General features: G+C 41.0%; 1 long non-coding RNA gene across 1 annotated transcript; it reads left to right on the top strand.

The window, feature by feature from the left end:
* The first annotated feature begins 2,206 nt into the window (after window positions 1-2,206).
* Window positions 2,207-14,925, top strand: LOC107309134. The gene is made up of 2 exons (XR_001553083.2): window positions 2,207-5,874; window positions 14,782-14,925. It is a non-coding gene; the product is annotated as an uncharacterized LOC107309134 (long non-coding RNA).
* The last annotated feature ends 645 nt before the right edge of the window (window positions 14,926-15,570 follow it).

Genomic DNA, 15,570 nt, shown 5'->3' with positions numbered 1-15,570 from the left:
TCAAACAAAGCTTTCCCTGCTGCATCCGTATCTGGTGCAGTTGACAGGAGTCAGGGATTTTAGTGACATGCAAGGGCATACAGCTATAAAGTAAGGGTGGTTAAAATGGGACCTCAGCTGTGAGGTCCTTTTTTTCTTCATGTAATACACATTCCAGATCTGCTACAAATCTTATAGACCAATCTGAGACAAGGGAACACTGATACCAATGTAGCTAGCTATTTCATATTGGAATTTGCTTCTTAGTATGTGAAACGGGCAAACTATCTCCAGTAATGTATTTACTCTATTTTGATGTACCAATCAAGTTAATTTCTTTAGTGCAGATAGCTGTATGGGGCACAGCTTGTGTGTATGACAAATTTGCATGCTAACGGCTGTGAGTTTTCTCCCCGACTGGCCCTTGAAAGCAGAATTTGTAGATTCTATGTTCATTAGGTCAAAATTAACAGTAATTTACTGTTTACTGCACACTGATAAACAAAGAGGAGCCAGACGTGTGACATGGGCATTACATGTGGAAGCTGGTATGTAAATTGTTCACAAAAGATATCTGAATAGATTTTAAATAAAAATAGATGTGGAGTTATTGGATCAAAGAACTGGTTACTTTTCTATGGGGAAATGGCTTCTTTGAGGAGGCTCAAAACACTCAAAACATTTAGCTTAGTCCCTAGTCCTTATCAAATGCTGTAATCTCAACATCTTACTTTTCCTTACCCAAGTTTTTTAAAAAAAGGGTCTATTTTAAATTGAATATTAAATGTAATTAATAATTTGAATATTTATTTTAACTTAAAAGTCAAGTAAGACTCTACGTCTGCTCTTCAATGCGGATTCCATTTTTGGTTATTTCATATAATTATTTCCTTCAATTTTAAAAGATTTCCTTTTTCTGCATGAGAGACTCACATAATCAGTAAAGGAAACTAACTGAATATGTGGATGAGAGAAAATTATTAGAGGCAGAATGGTGTCAAGTTAACTCGTGGTGCAAGTGCAATAACAGAAAGCCATTGTTCAGCTGTAGGAGGAATATGATTGCGTGTGGTAGGTTACAAATTTCCACTCTGTTTAGGAAAAATGTGATTTTTAAATCCAAGTGTGGCTTTTAATATGGTGTACTCAGAATTTGCCTTTCAGAAGAGAAAGCAAACCTTTGATTTAACTGCGTTAACCTATAATCCTAATGTAAAAATCAGGTACTTGGGTTGTACTTTGACTGTGGTGTCTGTGTTGGCAAACAAGCGATATTTGTCCTTTTACAGTGGTTTAATTTAGGACAACCACTGAGATTTCACCTCCAAATAACATGCTTGTAGCATGTCATCAAAACATTTGGCACGGCTGGAATAGCCTTGTAATCAGACACGTTGTGATTTAAAACAAAATTGAAATAAAATAATTGCTGCTTAATACTGCCAAGAGGAATGTTAAATATGATCTACCTAAAAGCTTGTATGTTGTTAAATAATAATAATTAAAAACCAGTCCAGGATATCTGTGTTCCTTCGTGTTCTACTGGTAACCCCATGGTTAAGTCAAGTAATGATTGATTTTGAGAGAATTATAGCTATTATAAACTGTAATCAGCAGAGGATGAGAATAATTACGCAGAGAAAGGGAAAACGGCTGAAACATGGCTGAGCAATATTCTGATTGATGGCACAGTCATTTCCTGGCTGTTAATGACTGATTTTTCAACAGTCAGCACAAGCACTAACCCTGTGGGAGAAAAGGGAAAGGAATGGTCATGTTATAAAGAGAGCTACTGTCCTCAGCTTATCGTTTTAATTAGGAATGGGTGAATGGGCTTGGGGAAAAAAAAAGCCCACAACATTCACTGTCATTCAGAACCATCTCTGCATGACAAGGCTGCAGCGTGGGTTGAGTGCTTTTGGAATGGCTCTAAGTTGGCTCTTGGCTTGCCCTAGAAGTGCCCAATTATCCTTCACCTCATTCAAGCTCCTGAACTCCCAAGTCCTGACAAAATGTCCTGAGAGGGCAACATTTGTTATGGGCATAAGCAGAGTGGAATGGCAGAAACAACAGAAATCCTGTCCCAGCGAGACCTTGAGATGATCAAGCTGATCTGAAAAGTTCTCTGTTGATGAAAGCTCTGTTGATCTACCTTTGGAATTTCAGTATTGTGCTCTCCTGGTAACTAGGAGGACCCTCAGCTGAAGCAGGTACCAGAACCTTGTGTCCTGTCTGCGAGCTTCCCTCCTCAATTGCTCACATCTGCTTGTCTCCAGCCTTCCGACCTCTCTCATTCTGCTCTCAGGAGAAAGGCATGTCCCCTCCAGAAAGGCTAATTACCTGCCCCTTTCCACATTTCCATGTGCCTGCACATATGCTGGTGATATGCACTCGGGGCACAGCGAGCGAGCACAGTGGGGAGTGGGATGCTGAGCAGAAAATAATCACTCTGATCTCACAAAAGTTCCCAGAGGAATGTCTGAGGGGGATGCATGTGTGTTTTCTAGTCCTAAAATAATTTTAATTTCTGTTTTATGCTTCATGAGGTCATGAAGTGGACAAGCCTTCAGAGGACTGTGCTCCAGTTGACAGCCGTGTACTCTCTAGACTCTGACACTTCCAAATAAGAGACTAATTTATCTTATCAGTTACAACCATAAAATAGGGTAAGTGATGGAAATGGATTAAAACCCATAAAACTGAGAGAAGCAAGACAGCCGTGATGCAGGAAGTGACAGACACTGCCCTGTGGGGTCCTGCTGACTTTGAAGAAGCTTGTAGATAGTTTACTGCTGGCTCCACAAAGTGTCTCTTGTCACAGTATCGTTCCTGTGAGTCTTGAGCATCCGGAGAAGCTCAGGGAATATGCTTTCCCAGATCCCTCTTCCCTGCCTTGGTACAAAGATGACAGAGGTATCAGTTTTTAAGAGCCAGAAAGCCTGGCTGTATACTGAAGAGTGTACTTGCCTGCAGAGCTGTGGCAAATGCTTCTACAAGCAATTTTCCATCTGCCTGAGAAATTATGCCCATGTAATGCCTAACATTTCTGGATGATTTTGAAAGCAGCATGGAAAAACCTGGGTGGTGGATATTCAATTAATTGCAAAACTCTAAAATGTCCACAGTTTATAGTCCCTATTCTAAAGGATGCAATGGCAGCTTGATGTGAGTGCTATTTCACTGATGTTAGTGGAGTTGTACCAATCAGTGGAAACAGTTGGAGTGTAGAATGCAGTTAGCAGCTGTATCTCCTCCCAACAGCAGGTCAAATGCATCTCAGCAGTCAAAAGCAGCAGAAAGGACGGGAGATCAGCAGAACAAATGTTAGAAATATAAAATCTCTGTAATTTAGACTTAATAGCATTGGGATTGTTCATTAGGGACAGTAAAAGAGACAAATAAACAGACAGAGAGAAAGATGAACTACTTACAAGCAGCATATACAGTGGAGTAATAAATCCTTCCACTGGCTCATTCAAGGGCTCTCTGAATAGATTGTGGTTTCCCTCTTTAACTTCTCAGGCATTTCTTTTGAAACCTCTGTACTACCACAGAAGCCTACAGAACATTGTCCAAAGGTGAGACTGACGATCCTCGATTTTCTTCCAAGCCCATTTACTAGCAACCCAAATCTCTGTTTAAAAGCCTATTTGCTTTGGAGATGCTGGCAAATCGAACGTGGAAGGCTGCAGAATCCCTCTCCTTTTATTTCTCTATTTTTTTCCCCTCTGTGCTCATTTTGTGGACATGATCTCAGAGTGAAATACATGTGGTCATAGGCAACTTACTGAAGCTTGTGATTTCAATAACATTTTAGTAGGGAAGAGGAAACATGAAGGCTAGGATTAGCATGCAGCAGTTTGCCTCCTGTGTTCATGTTGGTCCAGATCTTTTCTTTTCTACTGTGGGATATATTTGTGGTGAGCATTGCATTTGAAGAACTTACGCCTAACTGGAAGCACATGGATAGCCCAATAGTTTTCATTTACTGTGTTAAGCAATAAGCGTATAGATCTTGTTAAACGTGGGTTGTCAGCAGGGGTAAAAGGTGCCAGGCTGATACTGCTGTAGATTGCAACGTTCTAGTCAAAAGGGGAGGCTAAGCAACAAGAGTACCCATTTCCCATGCTACCCTTGTTATCTGTAGATGGGACACACCTGGGTTCACCATAACTTAGGGAAAGCCTTTTTTCTTTGTCATTTCTGTTAAACGGTTATGCTGACCCAATCTGTTCCTTCTGCATCTGGTGCAGTGGGAAGAGTTACGAGGTTGCAGTGCCCGTGCAGCAGAATGCTGCTGTAAACCACTGCCTTTTAGTGACGGCCTTGGGAAAGCAGAAAGCTACCACAGGCAGTGATTTCCACTGTATCCTCAGTCACCTGCCTCAGCTGGAGTTGTCTTTGTCATAATCCCTGCCGTGGTTTTGACCTGAACTAGACAGCTTCTCCAAGCCACATCTCTCATCTCTTTTTCAGTCTCCTCCTCTACCCCAGGCATTTCCAGAACCCCTGGATTAAAAGATGATTTTCTTGGGTCTGAACAGGTCTCAGTGGATCTAGAAACACAGGCTGTTCAGTCTGCTTAGAAAATCATGCATCTTCTTAGACATCCAACTGAGGATACAGACACCTATGTTTAGAGCTCTTCTTTCCCCTCTGCTTTGAAAACAGTTGCTTTGTGTTGTGAAACTTAGGTGAGCCTTTGGCAGAAAACATCTTGTAAACCAATCTCCTCAGCTAATTTCAGTCCAGCACAGGAACAGTGAGCTTGCTAGGTTTTGTTTTCCATTTTTCCCCCTCTGGAGAGGAAATTGTGAGTCATGGTTCCAGCCATCTGAAACATAACAACGTGGATAGCCAGATCAACAAACAGCCTAGCAGAAGGCCATGAAAGGAGGGGGGAATGACAGCCAAATGTCCTTGCCTGAGCAAATGCAGCTAGCAAAACTTTGTTGTCCAAGCTCTTCAGATGCCAAATGTGTTCACTGAGTAAATAAGGCAGCTGGGTTGTTCCTTTTCAGGAAAAAGCACAGGAAAAAAGATTCCTGCAGTAGGTGACAGGCAAAGAAGCTGTCAGAGGAGAATGTGCTGCACTCTGCACCGAAACCCAGCTTGCCAGAGATTTAACTTCACTCCATGCATTCCACTACCGCTCGGGTGTTCTTCCAGCTTGACCTGCTCTTCTTGCTCTCTGAGCAAGCTTTTTGTCCAGGCTTTCTCAAGAATGCTCTCAGATACTGAACAGCAGTTTGTTCTCTGGGGCTTTTTCACCCCTTAACAGCCTTTTTGGTCACGAGTTCATCTTTCCACTGGTATTGCACTTCAAGAACAGACATGGAAAAATGAAGTCAGGAGATAACGTGCAGTGCTGTGTAATGAGGGCACCAGCACTGAGATGTTTCTGGATTTTTTTAGAAGTGCCAAATAAATTCTGTTCCATAAAAATGTCAAGAAGCCAATTTAAAGAAAAGGGAAGAAAGCTTCACAATGAGTCACTGCTCTGTATGTTCTGAAAATTTCAATAAAAATAAGCAGCTCCCCCAAAGCTGTATCCTCTTTGCAGAACGGAGCTTATAAGTTGGCTGGGGCTCTGCACAAGTCTGGGAGAGAAAATAACCGTCTTTCATTAGAAAGGCCACTAATGCATCAGACAGACTAATAGTGCTACAGAGACCTACATGCTGTGTGTGTCCAGAGCCAGTGGAACATGACCACCTATCCAGCCCATTCTTCTGTCATACCTGGAACTCACTGTTTCATCACAGTCAAGCTTTTATCCCACAGTTTTTTCACTACCCTGAATGTCTCCCATGTGACCCAGTCCAGCTTTGTCTGATCAGCCACGTGAAAAGCGCTTAAGGCCAGCAACAACTCATGAGACCAAAGGAAGCCTCAGTAAGTGCCACAGGATTCCACTTCACCTTCCAACCTTAATTCCCCAGGAACTGTGGATGGTTTAAAATATACTGCAATGAGAAGAAATTTAACTCTGCTGTATTAAAGCCTCTGGAGGTTTTGATTTTGCTCAAAGGCTTTAGTTACATAGAGGGGGAGTTAGGGTACCATGTTTGTAGTTTTTATCTTGGATGGCCAACAGCAGGGTTGTTAGAAAAATATTATGTACAAGTATATTTGCACAAGGAAAGCATCTAATATGGCCAAAAAGAAGCTCCTTTGTAAGGCTTTGTACTACTTTCTTTTTTTGTGTTAAAGCGGCAAAACACATAAACTACATCTGACTTGCTGAAATTTTACATGTACAAAAGTTGGCTGGGAAATGTACTTTATCTGAACTTTGTGGCCAATGGCCAAACTAAATAAATCCAATTAATACTAATTTTTCTTACCCCTTCCCTGGTAAATAGAACTGCCTTTGGGATTTCTAATGGTAACTTACCCTCTCAGTGTCTGGTTTAACTTGGCTACTATATTGACAAGATGTGTTTGCAATTTGAGCCTTTTTTCTCTCTCTCTCTTTTTTTTGTTTTGGTAAATTTATCATACAGCTTTAGAATCTTCATTGCATTCTATAACTTTTCTTCACTAAGGGCATTCTGGTCTTTTTTTTAGTTTATGCTTGAAAACAAGGTAAAATTTTGTCTTTTTCCTCTGTAGGTTATTTTTCTAGACTCCTAGCTCATGAAAATAGCATAGGAGAGCATTGGCCTGATCAAAATTTTCTACTTATGGGGACACATTAGTGACATCGCTCAGCTTTGCTGTAAGTGGCTGAAATAATAAACACAACAAGGCCACAAACCCACACGTTGTGCCAGATCCCTTTGGCAACATGTCTGCAGAGCTTTAAAAATGCAACACAGGAACTGGGAAACTTCTGCCACATACAGAGCACTCCCTCAAGCCATTGAATGCTTTGGATCTATTTAGCGATACGTTCCATCCATAAAAAAAGGGAACTACATCACTATAGTGTATGACTGCAATTTCTACTGGGGGAATGTATACATTACCTAATAGATATGACATGAAACCATTTTGCAGACCATCCTGCCCAAAGACTGAAGGGCATTTTTGCTAAAGAACTGAGCATCTGCAAAAGCTGTCAAGAATTGAAATGCCTTTGCCTCAAGTCAAACAGTAACGTATTAACTCTCAGTGCGATTAGGATGGACTTTTGCCTAGAACATTAAAATTGTTTCTGAATGAAAATTGCTCTTCAGAAGTTACTCTTCATTAATGATATTATTTCATTTTAATGTAATTAGGGTCATGTTCTTAAATAATAATCGTCATCATTACAGTTTTCCCAAGTCAGCATAGCATTACATTTAGCAGTCTTAATAATGACACAAAAGAGTTGTGAACCTCACCTGCCTTGAGTACTACCTTCTGTTTCTACACAATTTGGTTGTGCCTGAAACAGAAATTGTCCTTGAGGTGCCTCAGAAATGTGCTATCTTGATCATTATAATTACCTGAGACTGAAAGGCCATCTGGTTAAAATCAAGCCTTCTTATGTGCCTTACTACCTTCTTCAAAATGTAACCCTACTTCCTGCCCTGAAAAATTAGAACAATTGACATGTTTAAGCTTTTTTCTGGTCTTATAGTTTAACAAATTGGTTTTTAATAGCTGCACTGGGCAATGAACTATTTGAGTCAAGCCTTGGTGACCATTACTATGCAGTGCTTGGCTGTTGGCTAATGAATCGCTATCCCAAAGACTTTGGGAGACAGGAAGGAGCTCACCAGGCGGGGCCAGGGGGATGTGCTTGGTATGTTTTAATGCCTTGAAAGGGCAGCACAGTGGGATGTAATGGAAAAGCTGGCCTCTCTGTCTTGAGAAATAGAGATGCCACAAGTGTTAAAAAAAAAAAGCTCCCTATGTGCCCTCTCACTCTCCAGTAATGTAGTAATGCTGCAAGGAACAGTCTAGCCTTCAATTTAATTTCAGTCACTCATGCATTTTTTACCCATGACATCACCCTGAAGTGATTACAAAATTATAGCTGGGATGCGAACTCAAGCGAAAGCTTATAGACTTTTCAGTATGTCATAATGAACAAGAGATGTGGTGACTTGTGTCATCTATCAGCCTGATTCCCCATGTGTATTTGTGTCTTGTGCTGTGCTCTGGTTAACCGTCTTCCAAACTACTGCTCTGACAAAAAGCTATAGGTCTGACAAAAAGGAGGCAACAGCCATGTGAGTGAGTCTGGCCAGGGAGGTGAGTAAAGGGTAACACATTTGTGTGATCAACTTTCTGAGGTGCCTTAGTAGCCCAGATGAACATGGATCAGTGATGAGTTCACCTGCGGACCTGTAGTGAAACTAAGTAAGTCCCCTACAACTCTATTATCCCCCAAATAAGTTAAAAGAATGATAAAAAAAAGCACTTCTGGTTTCCCAAATGGAAAAGATTAGGCAATGAAGAAAAATATTAAAACCAACAAACCAGCAACAGAATTCTCCATGCTGTAATAACAACTTTGCTCCCAACAACATAGCATGGACTTGGGGATCAGCTTTCAGAGCATGACACTACTTTGAGAAATGCCTGGTCAGGATTCTGTCATAATTCCCTGTGTTGTAAATATGTTTAATTTCTGTTCTAGTAGAGTATCTCTTCTTGCAGAAATAGAGAGATTTGTGCACTTATCCTCCACAGAAGTCATAATGCTACTGGAATTCACAGACAGGTGCTCCAAATACCTACCTCCAAACCTCATTCACTGTGAAGTTCAGTGTCATCTGGCAGCAGAAGACATTAATCACCACTGAGAAGAGCAGGCTAATATTTCTAAGCTAGGAAAGGCTTGTATCTGCTTCCCAAATAGCTTACCCTAACAGTTCTTTTTATTGAGATTGATTCCCCATATTTTGCTAGTTTGGGGATATAGTCCATTTATATTTATCTTGTACTGTAAACCTAATAATTGACATTGTTATTGTAGTTACTTTATGAGCCAATTTCTTTGTACCCAAGGGTGCTTTTATTACTACCCTTTTGGCCTTTACTTTAGAGTACTGAAAACATATGCAGCGGTGAGGAAGTGTTGTACACACTTTCTACCGAAATCCATTGACTGATCAGTATTATTTCTTTGTTTATATCGCCCTTGTGTTTTCTGTTATTCCAATTCTATCTAGAGTAGCTACTCATGTGTGTTGGAGGGCAGACTGCGTGTCCCTGTAATTTAATTTCATGCTCTCCATGTTCCTTATGTGAAACAGAATAGCCAAAATGTCCCACTCTGATCATGTTTGGTGACAGGGACCTTACACAATGGCTTATAAGGGCACAAGGTTGGCCATTGCTCCTGCTCTCTACCTGATAAGATTTCCTGTGTGGTATTTTCCTGAGAACTGTTACTTCTTGTAGAATGGAGTGAATACGTCAGTGGAGATCTAATGGAGAACCATGAGTGAGCAAGGATTATTATGTATTACTCTGCTTTTTACTCTTTGGTTTCTATTTACCATCATTTAGTGCCTACAAACACGATATCCATAATTTTGGTTTGATGATAAGCTATCGGAACACATCATGGCTTTTCCTTTGGGATGAATCATGGATAGATGCATATAAACATTTGTACCTTCAGTATGTAATGGAAGATGACTCACTTACTAAAGGAAATTTTCATCCAGAGAATTAGGAGCTGTCACTGTCAACAAGGCATCATGACATAATGTTGGTCTGAACTTTCAGTTTTGACTTCCAGCTTGTGGTCTGGTGGCATCTGTACAACTAGGATTGCTCTAAAGTTGTATTAAAACAGATGATCTAACAGAGACTGACACAAACCTTCATAATTGCCAATTAGTGCAGGATAGTGTGAAAGATGAGCCAATTGTCTGGGCCCCGAGGCTTCTCTAGCAGTAGAATTGATGGTGCCAGTCAGAAAAGACTGCAGATTGGAGTGCCAGGAGGGGCCACAAGATCTCTGAGTCTGGCTTCTTGAATCACACGGGACATAACTTTTGCCCTGTTATTTCTATCTTCATAATTCCATCTTTCTTCTCATAGACAAATGATTAGACAAGAAGACAGGAAAAAAAAAAAAAAGGGAAGTGTATATAGAGTTCAAAGCTATAAACACTAACAGCTACAGTCTTTTGTGTAACTTGACACAAGAATATTTGTGTACTTACTGGTCTCCATACACAAGTCCCAAAGCCCACTGGAGCAGCCCACTAGGTACATGCAAGTTTCTTTAATTCACGTGTAGACACTGTTGGTCCGGAATGACAATTGCCTGTCAAGAGTGTATCTACACCCTGACAATGTCACGGTGTCAAAATGTCAAGAAATAATTGTCTGTGATGAGATTTCATATGGAGTCCTTCACTCCTTAGATAGAGTCATAAAATCTAAATTATTTTGTTTTTAAACATGGCAATTTCTTTGTTAAAGACATATCTATTTATAAGTTGACACACTTCCTTAATTTTTTCTTAAAGAAAGTTACAGTGGCTTTAATGGGATCTACATGGCACTTCCTGAAGGGCCAAAACCAAGGATTTTAATTTAGGTTTAATTTGATTACTTGGAAAATATTTTTCCTTAATAGATTCTGAGTTTTTATAATCTCTTTTTCTTTGGTTTTAAACTACTCTGCAACCAACAGTATGCACTCTTTATTCTTGTCTAAAAGGAGGCCTTCTGTTCTCATTCTTACAATCTGCATCCTCATTTTTTAATTTTTATTTTTACTTTTTGCAAAGGCATCATTAAGAAGAAGGTAATATCTCATTTTATCTGTATTGGAATATCCTGAGGGAGATGCCCAACTTTCAGTGTGATGATAGTGGACAGCTTCTCTCACCTATAGAGAAAACCTTTTCATATGCAAACTATAATAAAGGCAATGTAATGGCAAACTTCGCAGTGAAATCACCCATTTCCATTTGTAATTTTCAGTTAAATCGCAAAGTCTTTCCCTGTGAGCTTTCCTGTGCCCACACAACCATTCTACCATCATGTGATAGCTAGTGAACAAGAGGAGGACATGGTGAGCTTCACATTTCTGCTGAAGCACAGAATTCTGATGTCATTTGAAATGCCCTGTATTAACTGAGATATGCACACAGAAGACCTATAGGAGACTCGTGATCTTCTCCAAGGCAGACTGGATACCTCGGGATGTCTCAGATTATACAGGTTGCCTGTATTTTTGCAGTGAACTGAACCCACTCTGTATAAAACTTAAAGCTGTCTCTATCCCCCTTCTAGACACTCAGCCACAGCCCCATAAGCCCACACGGTGCCTTGAAAATAAGACCGTAAAACCAGAGTTCATCATCTCTTTGTGTTGGCATTTTTAACATCCAGACCTATAACTGCAAGTGACAAGGAGACAACGGCTAAGCATAATATCAACATTTTGTTAACCGTGTTTGCAAAAGCAATGAGCCCCCTTCACCCCTTGCCCTCACTGCTGGAGCAGGAACTCCCTGGTGGTTGTAGCAGCCTACATGGATGGGGGAAATAATCTTGCTGTGGCAGGAGCACAGCATCAGCCTCCTATGTCCCCCAGCTCCCTGAGGGCAACCTGGGGGCAAGCAGGGCCTCTTGGGCTCCTATTACTTGTGCAGCTGCCACTGCTCTCTGCTAGCTGCTCCCTAAAGCTCCAGATGCTGCCAGTGCTTGGAAGTGCTCCACTCTGCAAACTCCTCCCTTCCACCCTGATGTTCTCTGCTTGTGTTTGCACTGTAATGACAGCTACCAAGTGTCCGTGCTTGAGAAAGCTGAAGGCTTTCTCTTATGAATGAAGGAATAGTGATGTTTGGATGGGGTGCCACTGAGATGTCAGTGTCTCCTCCCAGCAGGCAAAGCAGGAACATTGGAAATGTTTTTTGCTGCACAGGGAAATTACAAACATTCAACCTAGCTTCTCTGTAATGAGAACAGGCACATCAGAATATGTTGGTGCACGATGCTGTTGAATTCTCAGTAAGCTAGCAGTGTGACCTACAAACTTCAATGCCAGGAGAGGCATTTCTGCCTTGCCATGTTCAGTAAGACCAAAGAGGATGCAGCCGATAGAGGGTTGTTCTGTGTTCTACCACTGCATGCAATGCTGGAGCTCACAGGCTTGTGCTCTACCTTTCTGCCAGGTAGAGCAGATATGTGTGTACTGATGCACTCTTGCTGAGTATTGATAGGGGTTGATGAAGACTGGAGGAGTGCGTGTAGAATAGGAATAAAGGGAATAGAAATAAGAGGAAAGTAAGAAAACTTACTGGCATTGTCCTTGGTTTCTGTTGAGTTTACACTTTCACCTTTCCAGTTGGCCAAACTGCTGTGGTAACTAATATCTTTATAAAAATGGTTGGGTTTGATGTAATGCTGGGGCTTTGGCCTTAATGTACAGCCTTGGCTTATCTAACTATTTGTATGGGGTCTTGCAAATCTCTAACAGATTGATGCCTCTTTCAAAGCCATCTGGAAGATCTACCCTCTCTTTTTTCCTTGCACTATAATTGGAGCTGCTGTCTGCCCTCTGTATCAGAGCAGTACAAAGGCTGAGAAAACAGAGAGGTCTTACACTAAGCCATTCGAAAGGGCAGCAGGAGACGTCATCCATTTTGTGTATAGATATGTTTAGATAGATGTGGTAAGCCATGAGAAGTGGATGCCTTGACAGGTTACTTTTCAAAGACTGCTGATTTGCAGTGACCTCTGACTGCTCTCAAAACAGCTGAATTCTGCAGACTCTGGTAATCTGAGATAGAAACTGTTTTGAAGTCGGCTGGGTGTAAAGAGTCTGTTGCTGCCCTGGGTGTCTCAGTATCACAAGGAAAAGGAGAGCTGAGGAAAAAGGGCACTGTTGCTGGAAAGCCCCTTGTATAGTTTTGTGCAGGACAGCTTTTCACAACACACTGCTGGTGTGAAAACCACATACCTATATGCTCAGGTGTTATCAGTCCTCCAAAACCATCTAACGCCTCCCAAATGTGTGTTAAAAAGTCCTGTTCACTGCTGTGTACTGGAGAAGTCTCATAAAAATATATTTAATCTGCAGAAGAGGAGGCTCGGGGGAGACTGTATTGCTCTTGGCAACAGTCTGAAAGGAGGTTGCAGCAAGGTGGGGCCTTGCTCCCAGGTAACAGCAATAGAACAAGAGGTAATGAATTGAAGTTATACTAGGGGAGGTTCAGGTTGGATGCTTGGAAAAATTTCTCCTCAGAAAGACTGGGCACTGGCACAGTCTACCTGGGGAGGTGGTGGAGTCACTGTCCCTGGAGTTGTTCAAGAAATGTGAAGATATGGCACTGGAGAACATAGTTAGTGGGATGGGTTGGTGGCTGGACAAGATCACTGAGGGTCATGGTTAGTGAGGTGAGTTGGTGGTGATTCTAATGATTCTACGATTCTATATTCCTGGGACAAAGAGGCCACAACAACAGTGTAAAGCAGGAGGCAGCTGGGCTGGATAGTATCATACAACATCTCAGCTGCTGGCTGGGCTGTGCACAGATAGAACCAAATCCCACAAGTCTATGACCAGCATGGGCCCAACAAGGTTTTGCAAAGGCTGAATAAATGGGGTAGATTTGGCGCAAGTTTGTGCAAAATGTCTGACTGCAAGACAGGGGCAGAGTTCAGCCACATGTGCCAGAGCATCATCATGCTGAAGCTCCTTGGCTGAATGGCTGCAAGGTTCTCAGTTGTAATGATGGCAGAAGTTATATTTTCAATTAATAATTTCAATTTCTAAGACTGTCCTGTCATTTCAAAGGTCTTAAATTTGCTTTCTGATTCATTTGGAGTGACATTACCGCCGGATATTATTTTCATATGTCAGTAGATCTGTAGAAAAATGCTTAAGTGCCTAAATGAACCAAAAAGGATGGCTGTTAAGAAAGCATCATGAGCAGTCTCAGATGATTAAAGGCCGCACTGCAACTGGACAAATGTTATCTCTGCAACAGTCGCCGTGTCTGGCTCGAGTAAACAATCCCTTGACAGTCCAGTTTTGGATGTGGACCCCTAATTGGTGGGATTCAGCATAACCCATTGGCTTCCCCAGCTGCTCTGAGCTCAGGTTCTGGCCCATGTTTTTATATACAGGTATGTGTTTTCTTCTGCAGTAAGATCGGAATAATCTGCAACCATATTTCAACAATACTTCGAACACTGACAGTGAATTGAATGCAAGATGCTGGTTGAGTACATTAATATTCCTTTCCCTTCTTGTTAGTCTAGAAATTATGTCAACATTAGATTTTAAAGTTAAGGCAAAGATATTTTTAGAAAAAAATAATAAATAACTGCACTGAGAGTTTTCTTTGGCTTAAATGTATTCACCATTAATTTGGGAGGAAATATACTGTTTTTTTTCAACACTGCTTTTAATTTTAATATTCCATGTGTTTATTGAGAATGCAGTCCAAAGGTTTGAGTGGATTTCTAACTGAGTTGCCTACATCTTTTATATGTATACGCATACATTGGCTATCGATGAGTTGGAAAAAAAAATGTTTCTTCAAATAAAGGTCACTTCTTTCATTCTGTTTCTGGCACTGAAAAAAAAAAAGAAAAAGAATTCCATTTTTAAAAACATAATGTGAATTCATTGCTGGCCTTTGAGGGGTGATTTTAGTAAGCATATGGGGTTTATTCACATTTTGAAAGCAGCTGCTTTTATTACCTGAAAAGTCCACATGAAACACTGGGATTTGGGCTGCTTTCTGTAGACAAAAGAAGAAAATATCCTTATGGCTTTTAAAATATTTCTTTTTTTCTTGCAGTGATTTATCATATTATAAAAGTATCATCAACATATAATCCTTGCATTCTCCAGTGTATAACAAACATGCGTATTTGTTATTACAGGCCAAACAAATGCGCACCTTCACAGCCGTGATGCTCCATAGAAAGAAACATGCGGTGATACGCAAGACGTGTTAATTTTCTCTCAGAAGGATACAGATAAAAGCAGATGCTGGGGGGCAATAAATTATGCTTTTTGTAATTTTCTTCAGTGTTTTTTTTTTTTCCTGTAACCCTCCTAGTTGACACAGAATTTCCTTCGCAGCATTATTTATCGCCAACAACGTTGCTAGGCTGCCTGGGAGGGCAAAATGGAAAACTTTGTGAAGTACACTTAGAGAGGGCTCTTTTAAACCAGATGATTTGTGAGTACGTCTTGGAGAGCAGGGAGTGTATTTTAGATATGTTAGCTGTCTTGTAGCAGGCTTTTATGCAGTGAACGAGAGACTCTGGAAAATGTTCCTTATATAGGGAGTGTTACCGAGATATATTTGAATTTCTCACCAGTATGGGGGCTGTCATCCTTTCAGCATGAAGGAAGATCTTAGGCTTCTCTGCTTAAAGGCTACATTAATACTGGAAATGCTGGAAAACAGCCGTTAATTTTGGGTTTGCTTCTTGTAAGAGTTTAATTATTAGAGACCACCCACACCTCTCTTCAGAAATCCAGCCACGCGCCAAAGCACTGGAAACATCGGAAACCATTAGTCACTCGTGGACATTTTAGGGCCTGAATGACTGGCACTGAGAGATCTTAATGGGAACTTCATCTAAGCTGGGTCTGGTGGAAGTACTCACATCTGCTGCTGCCTGGTACCAGGCCATGGCATCACTTGGCACCTGAGAAAAGGG

The sequence above is a fragment of the Coturnix japonica genome, chromosome 2 (genome assembly GCF_001577835.2).
Source record: "Coturnix japonica isolate 7356 chromosome 2, Coturnix japonica 2.1, whole genome shotgun sequence".
Classification (NCBI taxonomy): domain Eukaryota; kingdom Metazoa; phylum Chordata; class Aves; order Galliformes; family Phasianidae; genus Coturnix; species Coturnix japonica.
The sequence above is the reverse complement of the archived record's forward strand: the minus strand, read 5'-3'. Positions and strand labels throughout refer to the sequence as shown.